The sequence below is a fragment of the Taeniopygia guttata genome, chromosome 2, assembly GCF_048771995.1.
Source record: "Taeniopygia guttata chromosome 2, bTaeGut7.mat, whole genome shotgun sequence".
NCBI lineage: Eukaryota > Metazoa > Chordata > Aves > Passeriformes > Estrildidae > Taeniopygia > Taeniopygia guttata.
Genome location: NC_133026.1, coordinates 103,002,918 through 103,025,712, shown reverse-complemented (window position 1 = coordinate 103,025,712; position 22,795 = coordinate 103,002,918). Strand labels below are relative to the sequence as shown.

At 36.6% G+C, this 22,795-nt stretch overlaps 1 protein-coding gene across 16 annotated transcripts in view; it reads right to left on the bottom strand.

Moving 5' to 3' along the window:
• Positions 1–22,795, bottom strand: part of DLGAP1 (DLG associated protein 1) — a 401,209-nt gene that overhangs the window by 214,799 nt on the left and 163,615 nt on the right. For 3 of the 16 annotated variants that reach the window (XM_030266040.4, XM_072924541.1, XM_072924537.1), the window contains one exon: positions 5,113–5,173. The exons of the other annotated variants lie outside the window; for them this stretch is intronic. The gene's annotated coding sequence lies outside the window, so the exon portion shown is untranslated. The remainder of the gene's footprint in view (positions 1–5,112; positions 5,174–22,795) is intronic. 16 annotated transcript variants of the gene reach the window in all.

Genomic DNA, 22,795 nt, shown 5'->3' with positions numbered 1-22,795 from the left:
CAAGTCAGAAGATGTAATTTATTTACTGATGTTTTCTTGGTGGTAAAAGGATTGATCTTTTTCCTACTCAAATACACTGAAAAGAACTCTACTTTTACCTTTTTTTTTTTTTTTTTTTCTTTAATAGAGCTACTTTGCTGTATTATACATTCACAATTATCATGATGCAACAGAAATTAAGGAGAAAATTTAGCAGGTGAGTTAGAGGATTGGAGACTTTCCACTAATACCATAACTGGATACCCCTATGTGACTTGCTTTCAAGCATTCCAAGGAGGCTTGAAACAAATCCATAGAAATCAAAATGTTGCAGGGGAAAATAACTTTGCACTTGTCCTTGGATGTTATGGTCTTCTAAAAGGGCACAGAGTTATGCAAACACCTGTTCTTGACCTTTTTGTTTTTCAAGGGAGATCCAGAATCACACCTACCATGAAACAGTAATGCAGCATTCAAAGTTACTGAAGGAAACCGTATGAGGACTCTTAGGGAGTGTTATTGGTCTCCCAAAAGGATGGACAAAATATGAGATATTTTTGGTCTTCAGTAAAATCAGCACATACCTCCCATCCCCAACCACAGCATCATAGAAACTTCTAGAAGGACTGATAAGACTGAAAGTGAACCATTTTTACCCACAGAAGTAAGATACTTTTGTATCAGTAAAGACTTTTTGATATTTCTAGTCCAGATAAAATTTTCAATAGAATCTTATGGACACTGGAAGCAAGATAGACTAAATGCTACAGTTTCTTAAAACATGGTGTTTAGAGATGCTTGTAACACATAGTCCTACTGCTTTAAATACACACAGACCATAAAACAGAAATATTTCAAGTGCACACTGAAATTTTATCTAAATTGGAACATAATTACTGTGACTGAAGAAGTCTCATTACTGTTAGTGCTCAGTAGGTCTTGTCTCTTTCTCCCTGGGGAAAAAACCAATGGCTTGAGAATGCTGTAAGTAGTGTGGCATCTTTCTACAATTAGCACAGAGTTTTCTAATATTAGATGCATTTATTTCCTAACTTGGTGGGAAGAAATTCAACACAAGTCTCTTTGAAAACCCTGCTGTGCCAGCATTATTTGTGTTCTAGTATTTTATAACAACATTTCCCAGGTATAAATAAGATGTCAAGTGTAAATTAACACTGGAAACATGACCTGCCCTGTTTTTTGCTGCAAACTGACAGCTCCACTGCATATGTCAAATGTGAACCACCCTCCCAGCTAACTAGAGACTCAGGATTGGCATATTGCTGAACTGCAAAACTTACCAGCAAAACATGACTCTAAAGAACAAGGAGTCACAAACAATTCTATAAACTCTATTTTTCACTCCTTAATTAATTTTAAAAACATTTTTTTACAGCAATACTTCTTAAAAATTAACTTTCCGGGGCCTCACAAATTCTTCCTGTGTGTCCAAACCCTCAAACAGCCCTCTACCTCAGACAGTTAATTGCTTTTCCCACACCTACTTCTATCACACTGTCATTTCGATTCTGCTTTGTCCCTTCTTTCCTCATGATCAGAGAAAAACGACCTGGGATAAACTGCAGGTGGTTATTTTATCAACCTCCCTACCAGAACTTAATCTCTGAAAAGCAATCCTGCTAGTTTTTATCATACCCTTATAGAATGGAAAAATAAGTTCCCTTCCTCTTAACCTTCTGATTAAGTAAAGGTTATAGTATCTTTCTTTTTTCACTAAGCAATTATTGTAAATTAAGCCTTTCTTCTCAATAATTTCTTCTGATCTTTATCCTGCAGGTCCCAGTCCTCCCCAAAGTACATGGTCTATAAGCAGGAACACTACTTCAGCTGAAACCCTCCAGTTCCATCTCTTTCCCCTTTCTTAAAGATTCTACGCAAAATCCTTCCAAAACTGCAAATAAATCAAAACGTCTAGTACAAAAATACAGGCAGAAGAAAAATGTTGTTCAACCTGTATGTCTTCATTTACCAAACTTTACTTATCTTCAGATCACCAAAAAAGAGGTTTCTAGTTCAAATGGACTAAAAAAGATCTGAGAATCTTGAAGACTTGTAGTTTAATGCTTCATGTCAGATAAAAGTAAAGATGAAAACCTCCTATTCCTTTTTATGCAAATGATAAAGCCATATCCTCCATGAACCCCAAGAAGAGCAGGAAGAAGGAAAGCATTTTGGAAATTCATGCCATGAAATCAATAGACATATAGAGAATGATCAAAAACATTACAAACTAGCAAGAAAATAAGATGAACTCTTCTTTCATGTTGATTTTCATTATGACATCTTGTGTATTGACTCATCAGTCATGGCTAAACATAGTTCATGCAATTGAACTGAAATACCTTTTAGCTCTTAAGAGTGACAGACTCATCCATGACCCTTTTCCTTTGACAGGCGAATACTTGATAAACACCTTAGGTTTCAGTATATTTCCAGCCCAGTGGCCAGGCACTAATAGCCACTGCCATTTTATCTTATTTCTCTACTGTCCAGAATAAGATTTCTGCTTATATGTAACCACTGCAATTCTTTGCCAATCCACTTTTTCAACAGCATTCTTATTTCACACAGGCAAGTTAACACCATTACTGATTCTCACCCAGAAAGGATCTATTTTGCTATAGATTTGGAGGAAATTGGTGTTGGCTCCTGAACTGAAGTTGAATGCAAGTTGCAGGAGTAGAAAGGGAAGATGGCATCATTCCTAATTCACATAATGGGATAATTTCAATCTGCACTGTCTTCCACAGAACTCTTAATGTTGCTCTAGGACCTGCCAGAGCCTGGTAGCAGTGGGAGTAGCAGTGCATTGGCATATGGTTACAGAACAGGTATGGATAGGAGTCAACACTATTTCTAGGTGATATGAAAGGTTCAGTATTAAATCAAATGTGTCCTACCTCAGGAATTAATATACATGGCAGCTATGTATAGGAAGTAGCCATTTACTGAACAGTTAATTAAAATATCCCCCAAAATAAACAAGAATAATGAGTCATTACTGCAATTATTCATTTCTGTGCCAGTCACTTTGCCTTCTCAGAGTACATTAATGTACTTTAAAGATGGCAAGCACAGCTGAACAAACATCATATCGCACCTGAAATTACTGGAGTACAAAAATGAATGCAGTGTGTATCTTGATGACTGGAATAGCAATATGAAGTCATTACTGAAAGTCAACAAACTAGGTGCTGTCATATGTCAAAGTCTAGGTCATCCTTTGGAAAGTTATGCAAAATATATTTTCAAACTGCAGTTGCATGTCTAGATAATAAATATATTGGCCACATAGGTTCAAACATCTGGTCCATGTGCAAATATATGAGTGTCCAACAACAGAGTACATATATATTCCATGCAGAATAGAGGTGTATATGTGCTTGGAGTGTTTCAAGGATTGACATTTGCACTACTTCATTCCCATTCCATGTTTTTCATATGTGCACAGCTTATTAACAAACACAGAGATGGAAGTTATCTCTGTGTGTACAGTTCTGGAATTCAGCAACCCTCAGGTGTGGGAAAATTCATTCTTTGCACTACCTGTTCATTGCACTATTCCAGGAACAGCTTTTGAGTAACTCAGTGACCAGCTATTTTTACCACAGCTATCTATTGTTCTGTGGAAAGCTGATCTTGCTTTAACTCCCTACAGCCAAATAGCATTCAGGAAGAGAATTCCATCATCAAAATTTCTGTCTCAAATTTTTTGGGCTTTGCTTATGCAAGGTCGACATGGCAAACTGAACATTTTTTACTATTGCAATATTAATGATTTTACATCCATTCTCATTAAAAGTGTAAGCAGATACTGCACTACCTGTAAAGACTAGCTATTGATTAATGTTAACTTCAAACCTCAATTACTTTGGTACTTAAGCAAAGTGATACAGGCAAATATGTACCTGAATTCTATGATGCAAAATCATTAGAGGATAACAAAGAAAAGCAACAGAAACATTTTTTATGATAATGAAAAACTCCTAATAAATATTTCTCAGAGGTCTTTTGTCACTTCTCTTTTGACAATGTAACTGTCTAAATGAAGTTGCATAACATCAGCAGACCCATATAAAACAAACATGTCATGTCAACAAATGACAGCCACCCACTAGCAAACACTGTGATAGATCAGAAATAATACAAGAGTAGGATGAATCCCTGTGGCATTTCCAAATTAAACCCACAAAATATTGACTGGGAGCAATTTGGAACAACCACCTGGTCTCAGTATATTAAGATTTTAAAATCTGATCATAACTGAGCTAAATAAGTACAACATATGTTTTGCAGGTTTAGCCATGTCCCAGAAATGCACTTGAAAAGAGACAGTAATTCTTTATTGAAGGTTTTGTGGCATTGGAAAATGGCAGGAAAACTATAGACACATTTGAAATCACCCTTTGCCCTTCTCTTCTGATAAGATTTTTAATATATTTTTTTTTATCCAAGAAAACAAATTCATTGCCTAGTATACCAAGACAGAATATACATTTTAATATCAGACAAAAAGTTCAGGTTTTAAAACTTCTTAGATTACTCTGGAAATGTTTCCTGTAACTTAGTTAACTGAAACCTTTAAACATGCTTGTACTGAAGCTAGTACATGTGATTTGATCCAAGTAATAATAAAGAGGAGTGGACAAGGGAGGAAATGTTTTCCACTTAAAACTACTAGACGCTCTTTGTTGATCCTTAAATAAAATCCACCAATAAAAATTACTGTCATTTATTCCAAGAACTGAAGTCTTGATTTGGGTTGTGTTAAAAGTGTTACTGTCTTAGGTCTCAATGGAGAGATGGACCTACTATTGCCTTACCTCCACAATATGCTGGCTGAAATGTGTGACAACACCTGACAACTTTACATCCTCCTGGAACAAGGTTTACATTTACCCATACCAAGCTCCAGTGGGCAGTCTGTGGGATTGTGGACAGAAAACTGCTTTGGGCATCTTTCCACTCTCATATAAAGCTACTCAGTTCAGCCCTGTATAGACCATGAAGCACATTTCCAACAAATATGACAGGTAGGAGGAGGCAGTTCCCATCAGTAATAATGACTATTTCTCACAAGGTGTTTATGGCATAAGTGAAGAAATTTCTCACCTCAGGAAATCAGGAAGACAAAGCAGAACTCAGCCTCACCCCCACACAACACTTTTGTAATCTGGGAGGGGAAGAATCACAGAATGGATCAGGTCAGAAGGTACCACAGTGGGTCGAGTTCCAACATCCCTGCTCAAGCAGGGCCATCCCTGAGTGCATCACATAGAATTGCATCCAGACAGTTCTTGAGTATCTCCAGCAAGGGAGATTTCTCATCTCTTTGGGCAACCTGTGTGTGTGGTCACCCATAGAGCAAAGAAGCTTTTCATCATGTTCTGGTGGAACTTCCTGTGCGTCTGTTTCTGTCTGCTGCCTCTTGTCCTATTGCTTGGGACCACCGAGAAGCACCAGGCTCCATCTCCTTGGCACTCCCTCTTCAGACACTTGAATACATTAAAGAGGTACCCATCAGGTTTCTCAAGGTTAAATAGGCCCAACTGTCTCAGCTTTTCATCAAAAGAAAGAAAGAAAGAAAGAAAGAAAGAAAGAAAGAAAGAAAGAAAGAAAGAAAGAAAGAAAGAAAGAAAGAAAGAAAGAAAGAAAGAAAGAAAGAAAGAAAGAAAGAAAGAAAGAAAGAAAAAGAAAGAAAGAAAGAAAGAAGGAAAGAAAGAGAAAGGAAGAAAGAAAGGAAGAAAGGAAGAAAGGAAGAAAGGAAGAAAGGAAGAAAGAAAGAAAGAAAGAAAGAAAGAAAAGAAAGAAAGAAAGAAAGAAAAAAAGAAAGAAAGAAAGAAAGAAAGAAAGAAAAGAAAGAAAGAAAGAAAGAAAAAGAAAGAAAGAAAGAAAGAAAGAAAGAAAGAAAGAAAGAAAGAAAGAAAGAAAGAAAGAAAGAAAGAAAGAAAGAAAGAAAGAAAGAAAGAAAGAAAGAAAGAAAGAAAGGAAGGAAGAAAGGAAGAAAGAAAGAAAGAAAGAGAGAAAGAAAGAAAGAAAGAAAGAAAGAAAGAAAGAAAGAAAGAAAGAAAGAAAGAAAAGAAAGAAAGAAAGAAAGAAAGAAAGAAAGAAAGAAAGAAAGAAAGAAAGAAAGAAAGAAAGAAAAAGAAAGAAAGAAAGAAAGAAAGAAAGAAAGAAAGAAAGAAAGAAAGAAAGAAAGAAAGAAAGAAAGAAAGAAAGAAAGAAAGAAAGAAAGAAAGAAAGAAAGAAAGAAAGAAAGAAAGAAAGAAAGAAAGAAAGAAAGAAAGAAAGAAAGAAAGAAAGAAAGAAAGAAAGAAAGAAAGAAAGAAAGAAAGAAAGAAAGAAAGAAAGAAAGAAAGAAAGAAAGAAAGAAAGAAAGAAAGAAAGAAAGAAGAAGAAAGAAAGAAAGAGGCCAGCAAGAGGCTCACTGGCTCTCACTGGCCTGGCCAAGTCAGGTGACTGTCAGCAATGCTGTATCACAAAAGCACTGGTGCCATATCATTTCACTTCACAGAGGTAAGCTGCATTTAAACTGGAAATACACAGAAGTATTCTCGACAAGGAAGCAGTTGGTTAGGCTGTTGGTTAATATTTGTAATTTTTCTGAAGCTTTTCTTTAGTTACTTAAAATAAACCCCTACGCATATCCTGCCCAAGCTGCTCTGTCGGAGAGGAGCGAGTGTGCCATCAGGTTTTCTCTGCCAGTCATGAAATTGCTCTATTAAATCCTCATGCTGGTGAGGAAAGAAGAGCCTGCTCCCAAGCCTCTGAGAGCAGGCTCTCTGCTCTCTCCTCGTCATCACAAGTCTTCTAAGCTGACACTGGTTTTCACTTTGGAGGTGAAAACATTGTGCACCATGTGATAGGCTACTAAGCTTGCTTACAGTGCTGTGAAGAGCTGACAGAAGAGCCAAGCTTATCAAATGCTTATGTTTCCTCTTTCCCACTAAATTTTCACACATCAAACTCTGTCTCAAAAGAAGGGAGCATGCAAATTGCAAGATTTCACAGGAAAGTAATATGGACCCTATAGATTAATGTACAGAGAGCCACAAAATGCATTTTTAACTATAAAACAACTTACAACCCTATGTCAAGTCCACCCATCAGTGATCCAGTGAACAGTTATTACAGTAGTTTCACGGAATCAAAATTATGTCATTCCATAAATTTGCAGTTTAGACATTTTAAGTGCAGAAGCTGGAGACATTTTATGCGTGGGTGTGCCTTTTGACACTGATGCTTCTGCTTCATTTCTGCAAAATAGCATCCTGCAACTTGTACTATTTTACATCCATTTCTATCCCCCCAATGACTGTTTTTAGCCCATCAACATATTTCAAGATGACCTATTGCATCCTCTGCTTACATCAGCATCAATTTATGTCTCTTCTTTCTTCTTTTGTTAGGCACTACCCACTCTAAAATGGAGAATTCAGAAGCATCTTTTATGCATTTAGTTCTTTATGTTAATTGAAACACAGCCAACTCATCTAACAAGTACAGTATTTATCACTACACATTGCTAGACTAATAGAATTTCATTGTTTTTGACTAAACTTTGATGTTAAATGCTGCTTGTCCAGATATATGCCATGAATGTATATCTACAAAGCATTAAAATAATGTTTAGACTTTGGTAACATAGTAACAGAAATTCTGATAATTTTTAATTGTGCCATTTTTATGCAAATATTCTCATGAGGCCATTTTTATGCTTTCATTTTAATTTCTGGTGAGTACTTAGGGTGTATCTGCCTTTTGTTTGGTCATCAAATGTTTGCTGGTGACTTTTTATTTTAAAACTGCTGCTTTGAATGTCTATGCTTCCTGGATTGTCCACCTCAAAAAGTATCTTGAAAACATCAGGTTGTTTTCTTTTTTCACTGAAGCAAATGAACAGTAAGCTCTCAATAGCTCATGCTTCATCTGCAGCAGAATTACTCCCTTATTGGCAGAACTTCCTACAACGGGAATGGACAGCAAAGGCCATTTCAGTATTTATAAACTTGAATTAATTTCTTCTAGGCCGAATTAAGGTGGCAAGTACTATAAACACAAAATCAAAGGTGAAGTGAAAGCTTCTGCTAGGCTGACATCTCTAACCAGGACACTTAAAAATACAGTGGAATGGAGTGAAAATAAATCAACCTTAAAAGCAGAAAAGTTTATTTGAGAAGACAAATGTGAAAAGGCTGCTGCAGAAAATTAAACTAGTAGCTCACAAAACCATGAAAATGTTACAGCTGGAAAAGCAGGTGGGGAAACCTTTTTACAGGGACATCATGGTGTATTCTAAAGCCTGCAATTACATCAGAAGTCTGCAGTGGTACAATAGTGCTGAGAGCTGCAAAAATGGCTTAGGAATACTACTAATTAAAGATCATGTACATCAGATGTTTCCCCAGTAAAAGTAACTAGAGGCAAGCTTTTAGGCACCAAGATGATTAAGTCTTGACTGTACAACATGCAAATTTAAGTTTCTTTGAATTGTATTTGCTCTTGGTATTTACATTAGTGTTTGGATAAATTATCAGCTAATGTAATGAAATTTGGCCATAACTATGCAATTTTATTTTTTAAACAGTAGATAATCTTAAAAAGCTACTAGTCCAGAATTCAAACAACAGAAGCTAAATTTCTTTCTAAATTGTAAAACTGCTTTAGTTCTTCAGAGTAGGCCAAACCCAATCTTAAATCAACTCACCGTAAATGTTAACAGCTGCCAAAAATGCATCTCCAGAAGTGGTTTTGCTCACTTTCTAACTCTGCCTAAGTACAGCAGTTATTTAGAAGCATAAGCTCAATTATGTATACAGGTTAGGAATTGTAATAGCAATGTACAATTTCTCTTCTGATTTCAAATTTAGATGTATAGGACATAGCAGAGATGCATTTTGCTCATCAGAATATGACACTGGATCAATAAAAGGCTGTCATGTTTTTGAGCCAGGAGAAGACAGTCTGGCACTATTTAATAGGGACTATGTAATCTAAATGATACTAGACTTTCTCAGAAAACTTTTTTATATTTTTGGTGTAGTAAGATATATATAGTTTGTACTTTTCAATTATTGTCATTTCCTTCTCTTAAATTAATTTACGTCTTTCACTTTTAATTTTGGTATGACCAGTGGTTATGCCAGTTCAAGAAAAACCTCTATCATTTTAGAATTGTGAATCTCCCAAGAACTAGTCCGGATGTTGTAGCGTTCTGTTATTTCCTTGGAAATGTTTTTTAGCTTCTAGTCAAAAAGCATAGCATTTTCCTTATCAGAAACATCATCAGTTAATACGGCTTATTCAGCTCAGATTCAGAGCTCTGGCTTAATGCTCTAAAATAACCAAGATACTGGACTATCTTATTGAGTTAAATTTAAAATTGCTAAGTAATAAGAGTGAATTATAAGCTATTTTTTGATATCTTCCATCATTATACTGGATAGTACGAGGCTCTAAAACAACAACTGACTACTGATATTATTAGCTAAAATCCTGTTTTCTAGAAGTAAAATGGGAGATTGTTTTAATTTGCTACTGAGCTCATTCATGGCATCCAGAGATTTATGAACCCACTGTCTGCAATATGATGAAAAACCACTGTATTCTGAGAACATGTTTTCACCTAGAATTTGTATCAATTAAACACATTTATAAATTTCAGGGCAGAATTCTACTTACCATCTTACAATTGAGAAAATGTCTATTAAAAATGTATGGCAAGAAAAGGTAACATAGCTTCCTGCACAAAATCTACTTTGGCTTCAGTCACTTGATATTTGTTTGCTGTGTGCTGTACAAAATTACTGAAGCACACAGAAATGACACTTTGCCCTTCGGTGCAAGGGGATGACAGATTAAATGAGTAAAATAGAAGACTTGGAGCCTCCTCCAAAGGGAAAAAATAAGCTATTTAATACTTTCAAAGCCTTTTCAAGCCATTTGCTTTTTCTGCAAATTAAGAGAGTAATTATTTAGTGAACCTACTTGAATTTCTTAAAAATGCAGGGAGCATGAGGGGAAAGAGTGAGACATGGAACTTGTTTAGTTCTCCCACATCTCTGGGAAGTTCTCCCACTTCTCTGCCTTCATGAACACCTGATTTTAACCTAAGGCTACACAAGTCTTTTGTTTCTGTAAGGAAACACAAGTTGTATCATCACCTAATGCACCAAAATGCTTTTTTCTGTAGCCTCATAGATGGAACCATAGCTATGCTTCACCTTCAACCCACAAATATATATTTTGACCTTCCAGCTTTACTTTAGGGACTCTTAAAAAGCACAGTAAAGGGAGAGTCAAAACTTCTTTTAAATCAGACTGCAGGCTCATACCAATTTAAAATTTCTGTAGGAATTAAATATAAATTGCAATAGCTCAATACTATAAGAGGGTTTTGCTGCAAATACCTACCTGATATTCACTAGAAATAGCACAGAACAGAGACTCAAACTCTTATCCCTAAATTCAAGAACCTTCTTTGAGACATTTTAACATTTCACAAGGGATGTTTTAAAACATTTGAGTGTTTCTCAGTTTCAATTATTTTTTCTGTTCTCTCTTAGGTTACATTTTGTAGGTATTTGCTACTAAGAATTTTGTTCTTTTTTGAATTTATAAATTACATGCCCTTCATCAAAACAACTAACAATTTGAAACCCTTATGTCTGAGAATAAAGTGATGAATTTGAACTTGGGATGAATCAGAAATACTATTTTATTGAGCTTACTGATCAAATGAGAAAATTAAAGAAATAAGTAAGCACCCCTTGGATTGTCCTCTGATGGTCTCATTTTAGGCAGCTTAGTGACTCGTGCAAGAAATATTTTTTTTTTTTTTCGAAAGAAGGTATACATATGTGTTTTGTATTGCACAAGGAAATTAAGATATGGTCACATTTCAGTTGACAGAAAAATTGCAGGGAATAGAAAGCACAGGTGTTACAGTACTGGGAGCCAAATATGGAAAAAGCAAAAACTAAAGACAGAAGAGAATAGCAGAAAGAAATCCTGAGACACTTTTCACATAAGTGGATGTCCTACACTTAAAGGAAACTGCAACTTCACTAGAAATTACATGAAACAACATTTCTCCCTAGACAAAAGCAAGAAGGAACTCTAAGGATATCTGAGGGCTAATTCGCATATGTTAAAAAATGCTGACACATATTAAAGACAATCTACAGCTAAGCACAGACTCTCCTGAAACAGCCAATTTTGACCTCCTCTATGAAGAACTGCTGAGGGAATTGAGGTGGTTCAGCAGTACCTGTAGTGACTGGACAAAGGGCAACAGTTTAAAACCGAAAGATGGTAGATCTCAATTGGACATGAGGAAGACTTTTTTTATGATGAGGGTGGTGAGACTGTGGAACAGGTTGCACATAGAAGTTGTGGATATTCTGTTGTAGAGGTGTCATGATTTGTAACGTCCCATGATTTTGGAGCAATATCTCTCATTGCATGTTTTGCCATAGACCTATATTTTTGTTGTGGTAGCTGCTATTACTCATGACTGCGGAGAGGATGTGGCATAGGCAGCTAAATGGACTTCTAAGCTGATAAGATGCTGCTGTTGTTATATTCTTAGCAATGTCAAGCTCCATTTCCATCGGACTGAACCATTCAATGTCATTAAACACAACTATACCCACTCTATTCCTCTCAGATTGCCACAGTAAAGTCAAGTTCCTGTTGCAATAGAACGGCTATATCTGCATGAAGTGCTCAGAAGTCCCTTTAACTTCTCTATTACAGAACACCTCATACCATGAAACCATACCTTCAAAATTCACCAGCAACCAAAAGCCACAGGTTAGGTCAGACAACAGGAAAACAGAGGAGAAGTGTGACTGCACAAGTGTCCTCACACAGAGGCTAAAGAAATAAACCCATGGTACAGAGGACAGGGTGAAAAGGCTGCAATGGCATTTCTGGCAAGGAAATTGCCTGCTGTTTGTTCTCCCTGCATTCAGAAAAATATGCTTTCTGTATCCTCTTTGCTAATAAACACAAGATCATTAAAGTGATCATTGATTCTAATAATCTATTTTACCTCCAAGCAGAAGAAGCTTGGCAAGGGTCCAAGTATTTCCTTGAGTAATTTATTATCAAGCAGCAGAACTTTCCAGAACATGAAGTATGATTCAGAGTGTTCCAATAGAAGAAAGGCATAAAAAAAGAGTAAACAATCACACAGCAAAGCAAACGAATTAAAACAAATAAATAACCAGCATATTTTTAATTTTCTGGTTTTCCTTGTCATTTAAACTCATGGTTTTCAGTGGTGCTCCGTGCTTCAAATCTTTATCAGGAGAGTACAGTCCTTCCTATAGTAAATAGCCTCCTGACAAGAAGGTATTTTAAAACCAGTATTCTTTTCTAGACTTCCTTGGACTTGTCTATGTAGTAAGCATCCAAGGCTCATATGTTTAAAAAGCCTTGGAAAACAGAAAACTAGTTGATTGACTTCCATCAGGCAGAAAATTATCAGGGACTGAAAACCAACTAACACTACACAATTTATCGCAAATTATTTTTCTAAGATTTAATTCTGTCCCTTCTCAGATTTGTTGTTCAATTGCTGATAGAACAGCCCACAACCAAAGCAGAACACACAATTCTGTCAGTTTTGTTCCATCGCAACTATCTAATCAAATCTTTGTTCACTCATTCATCAATATTTTTCATCTTATAATGAAGACACTGCTAAAATAGCACACCCAGAAGTTTCCTCATCTTATTTCCTATTAGAAAACCTCAACAACCTACCAGTATTATTGGTTGAAATTTCGTGTGTATAAGAAAAACTGCAGTACAGTGAAGACAAGATCAAATTGTTTATTCTTTACATAAGATTGATTAAGTAGTCTATAAAATGCTTATTTTTAAAAAAGAATTCCTAGTGAAGATTTCAAACATCAAAATAAGGATTTTTTTTGTCTGATATGCAAAACAAATCCTGCATATAAATACAACTTGAGAACATTAGAATACCCTTAGAAACAACAAACTCTTTCACTACCATCTATAACATATGTATACAACACTCATGAGAATATATACTGCTATAAGCTTTCTGGAAAGGACTTGCAAATTCAGAACTGTTACACAGGTGAAAAATTATGAATGTTTCTCACCTCCAAGCACCTGACCCTAACTGGGACATTAAACTCTGGATGTCAAAATGATAAAAAATAAACCCTGTGGGAGAATTAAGATGCACTATTTGAAGAGAATAAAAGCTGTATCAGCTACTGCAGGAAGAAAAAAAAAATAATGCAAGAAAGTGGTTTGCCCTTGACAAACTTTGTAGTACATTCTGTAATATGTTCTCTATAGTACATTTCTGTAGAAAGCTATGAGGTTTCTGGAAATGCATAACTGCAGAGATACATTGGTTCAGTATGAAAATGACACTAACACAGGTAATAAAAAATTTGCTCCCATTCACATCAACAGCAGCTTGGGGAATAAGGTGCAGTTCACCAGAACTTAAGGAAAAATATGACTCTCCAAAAAAACATATTTTGTCCGTAAGAACAAAAGCATTTTGCTCTAATGTTCCCATAGGACAGAATATGCAGCAGAGATATTAATCTGTGCATTGTTGTAGCTCTCAATACAGATTACCATCTTAAAGATCCTTAAACATATCAGCACTAAGCTGATAAAACATTTTTTATTTATTTCTTAGCTGTGGTAACATACAGAGATAAACAGGGAAAATAACAGTCCTAACATAAAAAGTAAAGAAATGAAAAATATGTATCAAAGTGATGATAAGGGGCATATGTTCAAGAAACAGTGACTATTAAAAATACTAGGCTGATCCCTCCAAAATGGATAACTTAAATATCATATCAGAGGACAAGAAGATATGTCAGGGTTTAGGAATAAGGGAGGGAAGAAATTCAGAACTTCATCATATCATGTTCTTGTGCTATGTATTTTTCTAAATGAAATTAAATTTGTCTACAGTTTTATGTTTATAGGACTTGATGGAAAGAAATCCAATTCGTTTTCATAATGAGAACAAGAGGAAATAAAGAGATGAGTTATTTATTAAAATTTAGAGCTACAGACAGGACATACCACCTGCACTGCTGATTAGTAGGAATGTGCCCTGGCCCAAAGGAAAAAATGCCACAAGAAACGATTACACTGTGTATGTAGCAGAAAAAATGTTGCGAAGACCCTTCAGAGAAAAAAATGCTGCCTCTAATTTGGCAGCAGCTTTGATCCAGCAGAAGATGTTTCTGCCCATGGCAGGTGGGGTGGAACTAGATGATCTTCAAGATACCTTCCAACCCAAAACATTCTATGATTCTATGATTAAACTTAAGAGCAGTTTACTTTTGTATACTTCAAGGACAAGTGACAGTGCTGTGTCATAGACACAATCAGTGACTTTTATTGCCAGGGGAGCACACATGCTTTTCAGAAGTCTTTGGGTCTGAGGATGCTTTCTTTTTGCCTTGTGCATTCCTTGGTGCAGGTGGGGGAGCACAATATTCATTTTCGTCAGGACATGATGTCAGTGCCCTATAAGAGCACTTACCAGGGCTCTTCTGGGGTGTTTCCTTGAGTCACACTCCAAGTGTTTCACTTTGATGTTACTTGCTGAGCAAGGGCAAGCTGACTCTACCAGAGCTGATTCAGACCAACAAGATCAGAGCAGACAAGAGGATGCTGTTAAGTGCTCCTTCTCCTGCAAGCTGAGCTTCAGCCCCACGCAATACTAATTTCCATCTGGGCTGGACATACCAGGACAAAGGACCTACCACAGGTGTGAATGGAGGAAGCAGAGGTCAGCCACCACACATGAGGTCTGGGTAGATCTGCTAAGATAGCCCTGATTTTCAGATAGCAAGGGTAATGGGGAGATGGGATACATCCCCTGAGTCCCAGCACAGCTTCTCATATCATAGCTTATGAGTACCAGATATGAGGCTCAATTAGCTTAATATTCAGTCTATTTCTTTTATCACACAGGACCCTTTTTTATTATTATTTAGAAGTAGAAAAGAAATGCATATGTAAAGAGCAGAGGAAGTAACATTAAAAAATTAGACATCAGAGTATTTTTAAATTCTCGCAGAATTTGTAATTTATATAAAATATTTTTGTCTTTAATTCCAAACCAAAAGAAAAAGAAATTAGAGAGGTTTTCAGTTCCATGTTTTGAAACCAGAATACTTTACCCAATAATTTTGTTTTGCTTCCTTAGTTTTTCTTCTCTACCACTTCTGACACCTATACTGGTTAAGCACCTCAAAAGCAAGCACAAAATCATTCATAGTATTTAAAAGGTTTTCCTGCATATTTCTCAAAGTGTTTCTCATTTCAGTTTTAATTTATTTCATTAGTGCCAGGTCAATAGTACAACTACATGGACAAGGGGAGCAGTGACTACTGTATTGTCTCATGGCCAGACTTTTTTCCATTCTACAATGAAAAATTTAAATCCTATTATATTAGAGATAAGGCAGGGTGAAGGGAGACAAGATTGAACATGTAAAGACCAGATGGCCTTTTTCATAAATTATAAGATCACAAGCAACATCTAACTCAGGCTTCAGTGGATAGGTACTGAACAGTTTTCACCGCTCTTCCCTAAGTCAGCCAGCCTTACAAAAAAGACAAAAAAACAGGCTGTGGCTGAGGGATTTGGACAGAAAATTTCCTCCTAGGTTTGCAGACTTCAACCTTGATCTACAACAAATAAAATTGTCTCAAATAATCATTATATAAGGGAAAATGACAGCTGAATTGACTCTGTCTAGTGGTTTTCCAAAAGTCTGCATCCAAAGCCATGCACCAGAAGAAGGGAGTCAGTAACTGCTTGCATGTGGGAGTTATTTTTCCACATTTGTAGCAGCAGCCACCTATGGAGGAGTCAAGGGGAACTAAGCTGATCTGACTCCCTGCCTTTCCACATCTGCACTGGACTTGTACTGCCTCAACTCCCTACTCAAAGCTCCACTCTTGAAACTTCAATGAGTAGTCAAATGATTGCTGCTATTTGAACAAGGGTGAGAGTGCACCTGAAAATGGTGAATGCTTAAACTGAAGGAAATGGTGACAGTGTAATAGCACTGAAAAGGATGGAAAGTGAAGAAATTACTTTGTAGAGCTATTCAATATGAACTATTTAGGATTCTTAAAGCACCACCCCAGTCCTTCCCCATAACATCAAAGCTCTTAGTCTGTAGCAGCTGAACAAGATACTCAATGAAAGACAAAACACAACCTGGAAAAATATTGGCATTACTAACAAGTGAATTCAGTCAATTCTGGACTCAACAATGGTAAGACACAGAAGAAAAAGAGTTTATGAATCCCCTTAAAAACTGCAGATTTAAGAGCAACCGAGCAACCCTCTAAGTTTTATGTGATAGATGTTATACCTGTATTTTATGATAGAGGTAAATTTTGAGGAGGAATGTAAAGAGTAAAATTCATGAATGAAATATAACACTCCAAACATTTTACAGATACTTCATCTAGCAGCAGCTCCTCATGTAAATTGCAGTAGAAAACCTATTGTAAGATAATACAAGAAAACACTTAAATGAGTAAAATTTAACATTTATTGAAGCATGCATGAAAGGCTCAGAAGTTAGGTCATGCTTGACTTCAGCTATGGCAGCAGCGAATAAGGTGACCATCAAAAACTTAGAATCAGAATGAGACTTTTAATAGTTTAAAAGGATTTGAAATGTAGAACAGCTCTTTGATTTATATAGTTAAGGAATGTTTGTGTTAATAAAGACAGAATAAGGATTCTGCCCTGAGAGTTTGCTCCCCCTACACTATTAATGCAGGCACTCACTTTTATATGGGAGAAGTTACTTAGAACACAGTTTTAAGAATCATAGACTCTTAGAATCATTTAGGTTGGAAAAGACTGTCAAGTCCAACTGTTAACGATGTCCCCAAGTGCCATATTTACACATCTTATAAACACTTTCAGGGATGGAGAGTCAACCATTCCCTGAGGACCCTGTTACAGTGCTTAACAACCTTTCTGGTGAAGAATTTTTTCCTAAAATCTAATCTAAAGTGGCCTTGGCACAATTTGAAGCTCTTTCCTCTTGTCCTATCCCTTGTTACCTTGGAAAAGAGGCCAATCTTCAGCTCAGCACAGCCTCCTTTCAGGTAGCTGTAGAGAGCAAAAAGGTCTTCCCTGACCCTCTTTTCCTCCAGGTTAAACAAGCCCACTTCCCATAGTCACTCCTCATAAGACCCTTCATAGCTTTGCTGCTCTTTGGACACACTCTAGCACCTCAGCATTTTTTCTTATGCAGGATGCAAGACATTCCAGCAGCTGGGCAACCAGATGACAATTCTCAATGTTCAAATTTAAGGTCCTGACTACAAATATAATTATTTAACAAAAATAATCTCTGGATTCATAATGATGCCATTGTACCAGTGTTTTTTTAGATAGAAAATGTGCCAGTACCCCACTGTGAGTTAGGCTTCAATCCTTTTACTGCACATTTAATATTTAAACCAGAGTTATTTTTATATATTGCAATGAACATTTTTTTTTTCTGGGGCAGACTACTTAAAATTCATAGGTTTCCAGAACAAACCTGGAAGTTAATGCAGATGGCATCTACAAATACACTAATTTAATGTGATTCTCACATTAAAAAAATGTGTTTAATTAAAGTAAATTCTGAAAATTATTTCTTTCATTTTCAGCCTTACTCTTCTAGTTCTCAGTTGGAAACAAACTGATTAACGTAACCTACTGTCACAAGGGTCCTTTCTAAGAAACAATGGGAAAATGTTAAGATTACTAAGATACACATAATTCTTACATATTTAGAGACACTCTCCTTCTTTCTGACATACACTTGTTTTCAAGAAATATCAAATACACACTAAATTTATCATGGCCTTCACTTACTCTTTGATCTTAAGCTATCCAAGTGTAGGAAAAACAATGTGCTGACATGGAAAGACACTCATACCTTAGCAGAATATCAGCACAGGGTTTTTACAAGGCCTAAGAAAGAGGGATTGCTATGTAGGAACAAATTTTCTTCATTCAGTGACAATGAAAGCACTAAACCTTGGAGACCGACTATTTATAAATGCTCCTGACAAGGGCTTATGTCAATCAGTGTTCAGACCACATTATGTTAGCTGTGATCTTGCCATTCTCATTTTATGTAACGATCTGTGGTTTTCTCATTTTTTCAGATCTAGAATCTTTGATTTTCTTTAGGAAATGGGCTACCCCAATATGTTTACAGTTTGCAAAGATGAGTCTCCAAGTTTCCAAGCACTATATTGAATAACTGCCACCTAAATTGTATTTCTGTATTTAAACTAACATTACTTGTTTCATCCTTACACACTTACTGACTCCAAAAATTTTCTCTATCCACATGTTCTTGGAACACAAGAGGTCTCCATCCTGATGTGTAAAAATTCAAGCAAGACAGGCTGGAAAACAAAATCTCTGAGCAAGGATCTGATGCTCACACTGAGTAAGAAGGTAATGCACAGCCAGAGGAAGCAGGGGCAAGTGACCTGGGAAGAGTACAGGGATATGGTCCAAAAGTGTAAAAATGGGATCAGGAAAGCTAAGGCAGAGATCGAATGGACTTGGCAAGGGATGCAAAGAATAACAAGGGAATCTATAATACACAGGTTAACAAAGAAAAGCCAAGGAGACCGTGTCTCCTGATAAATGAGCAGGAAGAACTGGTGACAATGGATATGGAGAAGTTGGAGGACTCTTTACCTTATTCTTCACTGGCATGAGGTTTCCTATGTCTCTTAAGTCCCTGAACCTCTAGGTAGGGCTTCGGGGAGCAAAGTCCTTCCCACTGTATTTGAAGAGAAGGTTTAGGAGTACTAGATAAAAATATCTACAAGTCTAAGGGGCATAACAATATGCATCCCAGGGTCATGAAGGAACTGGCTGATGTTGTTGTCAAGCCAGTTTGAAAAGTCATGGTGGTTAGGCAAAGTTTCCAGTCAGTGGAAAAAGGGAAACATTACTCTTGTCTTTAAAAAGGAGAGAAAAAATGACCCAGGGAAACACAGGCCAGTGAACGTCGCTGCTGTGCATGGGAAGATCATGGAGCAGATCCTCATGGAAGCAATGATAAAGCACATGCAAGAAAAGGGGGTAATTGAAATCAACCAGCATGGCTTCACTAAAGGGAAAATTGTGCTTGACAAAACTGATGGCCTTCTCTGCGGTGGATTGACTGCAATGGTTGATCGATGCCACCTGCCTAGCCTTCTGTAAGGCTTTTGACACAGTGCCACATGACATCCTTATTTTCAGATTGGAGAGACATGTATTTGAAGGGTGGACTATTTAGTGGACAGGGAACTGGCTGGATGGATGCAGCCAAGGAGATGTGGCCAATGGCTCTATGTCCAATGGAGTCTGGTGACGAGTGGTGTCCCTCAGGGCTCTGTCCTGAGACTGATGCTCTTCAATACCTTCATCAGTGACACAGAGACCAGGACTGAGTGCACCCTCAGCAGGTTTGCAGCCAGCACCAAGCTGTGGTTAGCACAATGGAGGGTTGGGATGCCATCCAGGAGCACTTGGACAAGCATGAGAAGTGGGCCCACAAGAACCTCACGAAGCTCAAAAAATCCAAGAGAAGGGTCCTGCTTATGGGTCAGGGCAATCTGAGACATGAGCACAGACTGGGAGAAGAACTCATTGAGAGCAACTCTGCAGGAAAGGGCTTGGGGGTTCTTGTGGATGAAAAGCTGGACATGAGTCAACAGTGTACACTCACATCCCAGAAAACAAACTGCATCCTGGGCTGCTTCAAAAGCGGCATGGCCAGCAACTGAGGGAGATGATTCTACCCCTCTACTCTAATCTTGTGAGACCCCAGCTGAAGTATTGCATCCAGCCCTGGAGTCCGCAGCACAACAAAGATGTGTGCTTGTTGTTGAGGGTCTAGAGGTGGGTAACAAAGATGATCAGAGGGTTGGAGCACCTCTCCTGTGAAGAGAGACTGAGAGACTTGCAGCTGTTCAGCCTGGGAAGGCTTCATGGATGCATTATTGTGACATTCCTGTACTTAAAGGAGGCATAAAAAAGGGGGAGATGGTGATAAAACAAGGGTTATGGTTTTAAACTAAAAGAAAGGGAATTGATTTTAGATATTAGGGAAAAAATCTTTTTTGTGAGGGTAATGAGGCACTAGAATAGGTTTCCCAAAGTTATGGACACTCCATCCAAGTGTTCAGGGTCAGAGTGGATGGGGGGCAACTTCATCTAGCAGGTGACATCCCATGGCAATGTGGGATTTGGAGCTAGATGATCGTTAAAGTCCCTTCCAACCCAAGTCTTTCTGTGATCCTTTCTGATTCTACAATTCTAGTGAAAGTGTCTCTGTCCATGGCAGGGGAGGGTTGGGACTTGATGATCTTTAAGGTCTCTCCCAATCCCATAACATTTTATTATATTATGTTAGTATAATCCACCTATCAAACTTGACAAACAATGCACTTCTCAGATGAACACTCAGTTGAGTGCCTATTGAGGACAAAAAGTTATAAACCAATATGTTAATGAGGCAAGAAATTTTATTTTTTTAATCTTTCCTATCTCTCCATAGCTTTCTTAGTCCTCAATCTATGGCAGTATGGTATCACTCCCTCAGCTCTATTTTCACTGACTGTGTATTCCAGGTTATATTTTCCACTGCATAGTAATTTGAAGTTGCAGAACAACATTATTAATTAATAACTGCTCTTTTAAAGAAATTTTTATCTAATACTTTCTTAATTGATTAATCACAACATGCACTCTTTTGTGAAGTGGAAACAAAAGAGCTGTGCTTTGAAAAAGCTCTCTTCATCCATATAAAACAAGGCTGTCTTTGCTTGTATAAACTTTCTTGCTTATTAACTTGCACAGCACATGCATAAACATTCTTGCTCTGCATGATTCAATGACTCTGAATTTTAATAGTCCCTTTAGGTAGAACTACTGTAGAGAAAATGATTTAAGAAGCAAAATAAAAGTCAGTGAACAGTGATAGAACTCGAGGAATTACAGCTGATATTTCAACTGAAGGATTTTTTCAGAAACATGCAATGTATCAAGACTGTATGCATTCAGTCAAGAATGTATTCTTGATACAAAGTCTACAAAACATCTACCCAAAGTTAAAGCAGTACGTTTAAGTATTTGTGGCTTTCCAAAAGCACTGACAAAACAACAATAACAATTTACTTAAAATTTACATTTACAATTGCTAGAAGGCTTTACTTTGCAAACAAATATTATCAAACTGTCAAATTAATTCTTTAAAAACCATAAAAGACTACCATAAACTGCATGAAACAGTTAAAAGCAGATTCTTCTGTGGGAATGGTGCAGCCAAACAATAAAGGTCATACATTTAATCCGTAACATGACAGAACATTGATATGAAAAGGCTCTGTGTGACTTTTATTTCTCACTCCGTTTTTTCCCTGTTGTTACTCAGTAATTATTTTCACTTTTTTATTTATTTTATTTTTTTTAAGCACATTCTCCAAGTATGTATTTAACTTGGGACTTGTGAAATGGCTAAATATAGTTGGAGGCATGTTGCCTGGTTGCATGTTGGAGAAGTGTGACATTTGTTATCCAAACTGTGATAAAATGGAAAATAGAGAGAAGAGAATGATTAGAAAAGATTAGGTACTGCAATGTAAATAGGTCACTACACATAAAACACCTGTATACATTACAGGTATACATTATATAGTATGTATAAATCCTTTTTCCTTGCCTTTCTGCCACTTAGGAGGTTACAAAATAATCTGTGCTTGAATTGTTCCAAAATGCATACCAACAAAACAAATAACAAGTTAAAATTTAAAAACTAGGATGCCTTTACTTATGCACAAATGAGTTTTTCTGGATTGTTGGTCAAAAATTATAATAGCTATTAATTTTTCACAGACTGAAGAGGTGTCCTTGCTTTTTGCCCCAAATTGTAAGTTGTTCTCTATTGATTAACAATACACAATACCTTTAGTATATTTTAACATGGGTTCTACTCTATAATGGAAAGAGAAAAAAGAAACAAATAGAAAAATCCCAGTATGAAATATTAATAATGAAGTTACTCTTGTACAGAATATATTTGTCAAGATAGAGATATGACATGTTGGAATACCTTAGTTTTTCTAGTATGAAAGTACAGAAAATAATGAAATATGCTAAATGCAAGCAGAGTGAACATCACGCCCCAACACAATGTCCTGCCCAGCACCTTCCAGATCCATTCCAAGGCCTATGAAGCATTTCAATCCCACTTGAGCACTAGTTTGAATAATATATTCTGTCCCGTTATGCAATTTTCAGAGCAAATAATACATCACACATTTGTTAGCAATACTTCCTACTGTAAGCTAAACTGGTCTGCAAACCCAAATATTATGATAAATGCATATCATAATATGCATTACGTATGTAATGCATATTATGATATGCATTTAATGTATGTAATAAGTCTGAGGCTGCATAGCAGTAATGCAAAAGATAATACTGTGAATAATTTTATCTTAGTAATTAAAAGAGGGATGATTACAGGTCACTGGAAGAGTGTACTCTGCATTGCAGGTTCTTAGGTCTATTAATATTGTGTGTTAAGAAATAGTTCATTGCACTTCAGAAAACTGCCAGACTTACACTGCTGTAGACTTAATTGCCTTTTATGGGGAAGGATTTTTAAGGAAAACCTGGTAGTCTTTTTATCCTGCTAAAGTCCAGCTATTCCTGTATTATAACTAAATATTCTCT